We start from the raw sequence: 9,426 nt of genomic DNA, 5'->3' as shown, positions 1-9,426 counted from the left end.
AAATCCTTGACTTAGTCTAAACGCTACTTAGCAACAACTGAAAACATCAGTGTGTTACCAGCATTCTTCTCATACTGAACCCAAAACATAGCACTAAACCAGCTACTAGGAAGACAATTAACTACCCCAGCTGAAACCAGGACACTTCAGAAAAAAATGATATAATGTCAAGTAAAAAAAGAACAAATTAGCAACATGATGGAGATACTGTTAATTGTCATAAGCTGGAGTGAGTGGACATCAACTGTGAGGAGATGCTTTGAGTCCCGGCATGACTGACCTGCCACTTAGGTAAGAGGGTGCTCAGAGAATTTTTGCAAGAGAAATATAAAATTATTGGGGTTTGAGCTTTAAAGAGAACTATTGGAGCGTGAAATTCGTTGAGTGAGTTTATCATGCAGCCAGCGGACTGCACAGGAATGTGGTGGATCCCTGTTATTTATCTTTGTTAGCTTTATTTTTATATTGATTTTTATTGAAAAAATGTGAATAGACAATACAAAGAGCAAAAGGGTGAAGGTATGAAAGAGAAATCAAAAGCAAGGAAATGCATCTTACAGTTGACATGTGAAACTCTTTTAAATGAATCTGGGATAAAGCAGGAACCCTTTCAAAGGCATGACTTCCACTGCTTCAAAAAAGTATATGTAACTGGAAAGTGACCTGTTAGAGAACAAGCTCTGTTGGGATGAATATATTTTCTCTCAACCGAAAATAGCTTGTAAAGGAGCTTATTTTTCTGAATAAGCTGCTAAAAGGAATATGTTTTCTGTGTAAGGAGGTTAAAGTTATTTGTTCAGCAGATTTCTGCTGAAGTTGGATGCCTAGTCAGTGAACGAACACTTCAAAAATTATTTGTGATCTCGTAGCGCCTGAGGTTTAGTTGAAATTTATGGGATGATGTTACCAACTCTTCAGGGGCATGGAAAATACTTAATTCTGTAGCGCTGAGAGAGAGAAAGAGAGACCACAGAGAGCGAGGAGAAGGGAACTGGAGGGGTAACAATCTGCTGCAGCTAAGGGGAGCTGAGAAATATGATTGTGACTGCAAGAGGCAACAAATCTTTAAAAGGTCCAGGCTGCCTAACACAGTAGTCCCTCTAGCGTGGAGGGTGCTTTTGCAGTAGGGCTGGAGCCTGGATGAAACCCATAAAAAGCTTCCTGGAATGCCTGGCATGCCTCTGTGGAGGCACTGGAGCATAACAGGCAGGCAGGAGTTAGGTATCTGGCCACTGCTGTTACTAAATCTACAGAGAAAGGATGGTTAAAAGAGTGGGTTAAAAGTCGAGAACCTAACTATGAATGACCTCCCAGGATTAGGGCTTTATTTGTGAAATGCTTCTGCCACTTCACTACCTGCTCTTGAAATCTCAGAAACCTTGAGCTGGTCAATAGTGAAAATACAGAACATTATCCATCACAAAAATGAAAAGTTCTTTGATGAGAGCTTGAAAGAAACTGATATAGGACAAGATAAACTGGTCGAAGTACTAAACTGATCCCATTAAATCTTTTTAACTTGAGACTTACATTGTCTGATTCATAAAACCGAATAAAGTTACCGTATTTTTGGCTTAAAGTGCCTAAGTTGCCTATATTTTGGATCTGTGTGTGTTTCCCAGCAGCACATTGTGCAGAGAGAGTGAGGGGCAGGTGAGGGTGTGAGCAGTGAAATTCATGTCTTCTTGGCTGATTAGCCCAGCTGATAAGCGATAAATAACAAGTACAGTTGCATCATTTCTAATAATTTGGGTACGTTTCGATGTGTGGCTTTGTGCCATGAAAACTTAACTTGAACGTCATTGTTTACACCTGCACAAATAGATGTGAAACACTGATTTTTTTTGTTTTTCATTTTCTTATTCTGCTGAGGTGGAAATGACTGGAAGCTGCCAGGCAGTGCCAAGCCAGGCTGTCTGCTCTCAGTGTCCACTTCTGCGACAGTGAAGTCTGTTTGAGTTTGCCTTGAAGAGTTTCCTCTTCAAGAAACAAGGCTGGATCTTTAGCTTTTAAGAAGGGTTTCCCAGGTGGTTTTACATGGGTTAGGGGAATGTAGAGTGAAATTTGCCTCAAACCTAGCGTAAAGAAGTGTGGGATTCTGGGTGCCTAATTTCAAACCTGTGCTCCTTAAAATATACTGCTTTTGGAAAGGGTGAAAACAGGTTCTCCCTGTGCAGGATTTTACTGTTGACGAGTCCTGCAGAGTGATGGCCTCACTGGCTCCTGTTGTGAGGCACCAGCTGTGGGATTCACCGGCTGCTGAATCCTTCTTCTTGATGCCATTCAGAGGCCATTCAGTGGAAATACGTAGTTCTCAGATACTCCCCGTCTATGCTGCCTGAGCACCATAGGCTGCTCTTGCTACTTGCTCTTTGGGAGTTCCCATGTGACTTTCATTTTAAAATGAAGGCAAATTTCATCTCTCTCTTTAAAACAATGTTTTGGGTTCTGGCTCTGGAGAAAATGTTGTACCATCAGAAAGGAAATTAAATGAATGCTAGAGGCCAGAAGGTAAATCTCTGGCCATTGGGTAAGTAAGCTGGGGGCAGAGTAAGAGCATAGCTTTGGTGATTTAATGTTTGAGACTGGCAGTCTTGTGTAAGCTTGGTGCAGTTAGTCTTCTTCACATGAAATAGTAAAAGATGAGAAATTGCTTTTACAGATGCAGTTTTCGTTTTGAGTTTAACCATAGTAACTTTATCTCCTCTTAAAGGAGAATATACCTGCTCTCAGGCTCTGCGGTCCACAAAGGAATTCAAAGTGACTAGCTCAGACCTAGACATCTTACTTTTAGGTGTCAAAACTTCAGTGAGAAAACCCCCATTCTTTATGACCTTTTAAAATTTTTTTTTGATCTTGCCCTTCTGATACTTTCCATTTTTCTTGCCATGTGTTAGCAAGGAGCCAAACAAGTAAATAGAAAAGCTCGGTTATAGCTGAAGTTTGTGCAGTTTGCATGCCTAGGACATTAGGCTATGCCCCTTTTCCTTTTCAAGGGTCACGCAAGAGGTTGATTTCCCATCAGACCCTTTTTCAGGTGAATATTTTATCCAAGCAAACTGAATTATACTAGAATGACATCCTAGGGCAGGAAGAAGCTCCAGAAGTATTATGCTGTGCAGGCACTCTCTAACCCGCCTGTAATGGTATGTCTCAGGCTAAGGATATCTCCATGGGCTTTTCAGGAGACTGTTTGGGGGGGGGCTGGTTATTGCAACCAGAGCCACAGATGTACCAGGCGGTGTCCTGACCATCAAAAGTTACGGATAAACAGGCTGTGCTTTGTGTTCTGTGCTTATTTTATTTGCAAGTATATACAGAGCCTTTGTGAAGTAGGCAATATAACAGAAGAGGGGTGAATTTTAGCTACTTTTTATGCATAGAAGATCTCTCTCTCTAAGCCTTCCATCTGCAGAGATTTAACTGTCTTCAGGAGAATGGTGCTTCTATCTAGCCATACAGGGAACATCTTCAAGTTTGGGCCATTGTTCTGCAACTTTTGGCTGCTGCTTAACCTCTGATGTTCCTCCTTACACCAGTTTGAACCATGGAGTACGTTACTGACAAAATACACACGTGGGTGCAACAGGCCTTAGTTTAAACTGTAATTATGACGGCCTTTCAGTACACCTTATGGTGCCTGCTACCAGCTGAGGATCTGTCCCCAGGATGTAGCAAGGAACAAGGCAAAGTGCTGCAACACACCAGAAAAGTTCGAAAAAGTTACAGAGATCACAGAGATCATGTACTTTCTTTTCCTTTTTCTTTTGTTTTTGGAAGCGAGGGGAGGCTGCAATTAACAGTGTAAAATCTTAATGAGTAGATTGTGCTGAGCAGTGCGGTTCACCTCTGTTATTCTCCCAGTCTCAAATGTTTACCAGCCAATCAGAGCATTCCTTAAAACCGGAGATTTATAATGAAAAGTCAGCCCTAATTGAATTTCTTCATTAAGAACACCATCAAACAGATACAGAACACCTTACACCACCTTGTTTAAATTAGATTCATTTTTCTGATTAATTATTAAAAGGAAAGTTTAAAAAATCATAAAATCTTAAGTGCTATTAAAAATTGATTAGGAATGCATTTTTTCATTGACCCAGTTTGTATTTTTTTTAATTTTTTTTTCGTCAAAGCTAATACATTTGAGTAGCTGCCTCAGACAGAAGTTTGTAATCATTTGGTCATCAGTCAATTAATCACAGCTTCATAAATATTGATCTCAGATTACATTTATTCTTCATTCTTGAAAGATAGTTTTTTATTAATTTAAGCTCACTCACATACATTGTGGTTTACACTGAAATTATTTTTAAAAGTTCTATTAAAATTTAATTTGAGCAGCCAGCCAACAATGCAGCCACTGCACATTGTGCCACCTTTCGGCCGGTTTATCCCTTCCTCCTGAAAGGTCCTGAGTACCCACAGCTCATACCGTAGGGCTTGCTGACTGGTATCTGTCACCTATAAAATCTCTTTAGCTGGAAGTTGCAGGCCACTGTCATCCCAGGCAGAAGGAATAATTTGAGAGTAAGCGTGGATTTCTCTGAGGGGAGGAAAGAGGTGTTTCCCGTCCCACCTTCAGTGGCCATGTCCTGATTCCTGGTAGTGCATCACAGATGGTGCTGCCTTCCTGATGGCCGTACAGTGCTCTGGCTGCTCTTTGGCCTCTCCCAAGCATCAGACAAGCCGTGTGAGGGTGTGTGTTTGTGGGTACATCTGTTGAATGTCCCCAGCCCTGCTGTAGTCCCTGTCGTGGAGGTCATATGTGAGGTGATGACCCATCCCAGGATGGTGAGGGTACCTAGGAGTGCTCTTGCAGGGCCTGCCTCTGCATCTCTTGTGCCTGGGAGTAAACCCACTACTTGCTTTTGCAGGAGTTGCATTTATAAACAGAAACTCTAAGGATTTTTAAAGAGAGACGCTGTAAGGACAAGTGTGGGCTCTTTGGTCCCAAGCATCTGGAGTGGACACTGTCCTTTTCATAGCATGTTCACCACACCTGAAGCAGTACTGAAGCAATGTAAGCAATGTTTATTAACATTCCCAGTCCAGTTGGAGCTAATAATCTCCATCTTGACAATTAAATCTTCTTTTTTTTTTTTGCTTTATGCTTGCTCTTATAGTTTAAGAAACACAGGTATGGACATATCAGGGCTAAGAATACACAGCTGAAGAGTGACCTGAAGCATTCATGGAGCAGGATGAATCCTTTCCCACCCTATACTTTGTGTTTTACTTTGTAATGCTGTGCTTCACACTGAGAATGATAAATTTCTCCAGGCCAGGAAGAACTGAATGGCAGACTTGCTACAGCTGCTGCAGTACATTTGGGTTCTCTGTCCTATTCTCTGGTAAAAAAGCATGTTAAAATAAGTCACTGTTCTCTAAAATCCCACTTGTCTGAGGACTTCAGAGTAATGGGCTCACGTAGCAACCGTTATCTTTTACATCTCTGAAAAATCCCATGCCTCATCTTTAATGTCTGAAATCAAAACTGGTTGCCCATTGTTGTCACTCCAAAACCGTGTTTATTCTGGCACAGCTCTTCTGAGAGGCTCTGAAATACAGCTTCAAATTATGGGCAGCAGAGCATCCTGGTGTGCTCCTCAGCATCAGTATGGAGTCATGTGAACCCCTGTCAGCGTTCCTTATTTTTGCTGACATTGGATGTGTGTAATATGGACCATGGATCATTTTTGTGACTATCCATGTACCTAAGATTGAAAAAAAAATATTTAATTTCAGAGTCCTGTTCTCCAATCGTGTACTACTCATTTACCATATATTCTGCTGAAATGTAACATCCTCATATACATTTGGCATATCCACAGCACCGATTTTTCCTGTAAAAAAATTAAATCACGCTACAGGAAGTTCTTGGACCCCTTCCTTTAAATCTCAGTCACACACAGTGCTTTTCTGCCCTTTCAGAAAAGTAGTCTTATAAGGATCATGTCAGAGACAGCATGTGCAGAGGGCATCCAGATAACCCATTTGTTTTACAAGTAGCTGTGATGGTTTAAGATCTTACCACCTCTGAGCTGTTTGCTACCCCTGTTCTCCTTATCTTCCAAGTCAAACTCATTTTTTGCTTTCATTGTCCATGGGCTGTCAAGATGCTGCACATAATTTGTTTGTTTTGCATTATGGCAAATCAAGAAGGGTATTGTCTGCTACAGAGACAGTCATTTCCAGCAGAGAAGTGCTAGCAAGCGTATATAACGGGGGATGTGTTAAGTTACTCCAGTTATATCCTTAAAAAGATGCCTGTCTATTCTCTGCATGTTGTGTAATCAGAAGTGGATTCTGAGTCCAGTTGCAGCTGACATGTTCAAACAGGGGGGATGCTGAGGAGATCTAGTAAATATATCGCCCTCTGAGCATTTCTTTGCAATAGTCTGGTGGTGGGAGCCAGCTGTCTCTTTATCCAGTGATTTGACAGATGCCAGTGTGAATGTGAGCAGTGTGTTAAGTTTTGTACTGAGCTCGGTAATCCTGGACGGTCTTTCCTGGCATAAAAGAAGAAAAGGAAAAGCTGCAAAGCCATAGAGACGACTGTAACAGTGCCCCAGCTTTTCCTGGCTTTTTGCTGCAGACACCTGCAAAATGGCCCAATTGGAGTTTTCCCACTGAAGTATTGTGTCACTAACTCACTGTTCAACAACTTCAGCACTTCTGAGAATGAATCTGGTAGCTGAATATGAGCTACTAGTTTATGGAAATGCATCTTTTTTTTTTTTTTTAATTCAGTCTCTCCCTAAACACACAGAGATCTTTCAGTCCAGAATATACAAAGCTGTGTATTTTAATGAAATTGTTTTAACTTCATAATAATATAAGAGAAAAATAATCTCTCCTGCAAGTATATGCAGTAGGTAATTCTGTCTCTCTAAATTTTGTGTTATTTGGATTTAGTGGATTTAATAAATTCAGCTGATATTTGAAAGGCTTTCTAATGGATTTCTTGTTAAACATGTAAGAAAGTGTTGGTTTGCATTTTGTTAACATGTATGTTTAGCCTTGGCTCAAAATCAGAGACCTCTCGAGTGCAGCGGCAACCAGGGTATTGTATACGGCTCCTTGCAGGACCAGGCATTCGCCAGCAAGATACATAAGATGCTACAGATCCAAATCGGTCCCAGGTCTTTCATGCTTGACTTACCTCTGAAATCTATAGTCCATTTTCTCTGTCTCTTCATTACAATAACATTTAGCAAAGATGTTCAGTATTCAAGTAATTTTTCTTGTTGTCTCTTACAGAAACACCCCACCCCATTTTTAATAGTTGATGACAGCTTATCAGACACAACATCAGAGACTTCAGAGTGCTCCTGGGACACCGCAGCTCAGGTAAATGTAGACAGCCTCTGAGGCTAGTTTCAGGAAAAACAGTTAAGAAACAGACTGCTGTACAGATCTTAAATTGACAAGAGAGGAAGGGAGGGAAGGATATAACATATATCCAGGAACTGCTGGAGTATTATAAGCTTTGTGTTATTGTTTTTTAAATCTATCCAGGGGGGTTATGTTAGGAGGGAAATGGAGAAATGGAAAAGCAAAGATAGAAGCAATTAGAGCGAACAGCCAATAAGTGGAGAGAGGGGCCAACGTGAAAACTGCAGAGATATTCTGATGATGTTATCAATATCCATCAATTCTGGCTTGAACGGCAGCTGCAGCTGTTCTGCCAGCTTTGCTTCTTGGCAAGCTTGTCTCTGCAGCTCCCTCACCCTTCCACGCTCATGGGGGTGAAGGAGAAGGAGACCCTGAGTGAGTCCTGGTAGCCACAAAAGGTGGCTTTGCCAGTGTTCATGCACTCTTCAAGGAACCCATAAAGAGCCCTTTGAAGGGCATGCAGGTTATCCAGCTTTCATCTTCAGTGTCTGAAAAACGAGTGAGAATTTTTTTGTAGATTCCTCTTCATCCAACGAAAAGATGTAGGTATCTACATGTGAGCAAATCTCACCAAACACATCTTGGAGTTGTTGCAGAGAAACGGAGCTTTCTAGGATATGATGCATCATATCTTCAGATAAACATCCTGAATAGATTTGATGAATTGTATTCTACAAGTGCCTAGTTTTTCTCCAATGCCTATAAAAGGGACCCTGGGGTGAGTAGACTAGACGCTGTAGATGTGTCTTAAGACTGATGAGGTGAATCCCATAATTTGTATTGAGAAGCTGGGATGAAGAAACATGGGTGTTTCAATTCTGTATGGTTGGCAAACTAAAGATCTTGATTTCAGTGACATTTCTGTAATCATATCCTAAGTGCAGTGGGTTTTAGATCCAGCTGTTTGTCGTCTGGGGGGAGACTAAGCCAGACTTGCTTACAACTCTGCTTTTCCTGAAAGCAGCCAGAGTCTTGCTTACTGATAAATCTATAAATGAACCATTCTGCCAGATATACTGCACCAATAGCTTTCATTGTGAGTCTCACTTGCTACAAAACATCCTTTGAAAAGGATTGCGCTCTGGCAATAAAATTTGTCTTTTGGAACTTTTTTCTACATAAGTTTTGGTAACTTTAAAGAGGATAATAAAGAATACATAAATTTGTTGAGAGCGCTTGTAGGAAGGCTGGACTGCTGTATCATCTGTGCTGAAATATATGGGTAATTAATTTGCTAAGTGCAATCAAGAAAAATCAAGGACTATTTTTGTCTGGCCTTGGCTTTGATTTACTTGTTAAAGCTCATTGTAGAAAGTCAAGTAAAAACTTTGACCTTACAATGTTCTCCTGAAAAACACCCAAATTTCACTGGAATTGAAGACTGAGGTGGCAGCCTGCATTGTCTGTGCCCAAGGCCTCTGCGCTCAGAGCTGCTACTGACTTCAGTGGGAATTTTGCCTGAGTACAAAGAGATGAACAGGAACTTAAAGTAGGAGCAGAGGCCATGTTGCAGCTTCACTTGAAAATGAAGCTTATAAGGGCCATAAAATGTTGTGGATTTTTTTTTTTCCTGTAATAGGCTACAGGTATTTTAGATTCAAATTGGACACCTTTAAACTGGAAGGAAAACCGTACTCACACTGATAACTTAATAGCACACCTAAATGTCTTTTAAAAGACTTCAATTTACCTATTAAGACCAAATAGACTCTCTGTTAATTTGACAGAATATCCATGTTCCCTGAACTTAGGGCTATAAAAATTGTTCATCTGCTCAGTCACAGGCCATTTAATTTTGGATGCATCATTGCCAGTTGGTTACAGTAATTAGCATTCTCTGTATTGTAGCAGCTTCCCTGAAGCTATGCTAAGTAGGGTTACACTTCTGTATGGAAACATAAGCAGCCTTGTGCAAATGAGCCTGGCCACCCATCTTAGAGACAGAAGCCCTAGCTACAGCTTCTTGGCTCAGGGTGCCCTATATGCCCACCTGCAGATCTTATTTACTGGTTATTAATGACATGAAGT

This window comes from Accipiter gentilis, chromosome 13, assembly GCF_929443795.1.
Source record: "Accipiter gentilis chromosome 13, bAccGen1.1, whole genome shotgun sequence".
Taxonomy (NCBI): Eukaryota; Metazoa; Chordata; class Aves; order Accipitriformes; family Accipitridae; genus Astur; species Astur gentilis.
This window is presented reverse-complemented; position numbering follows the sequence as displayed.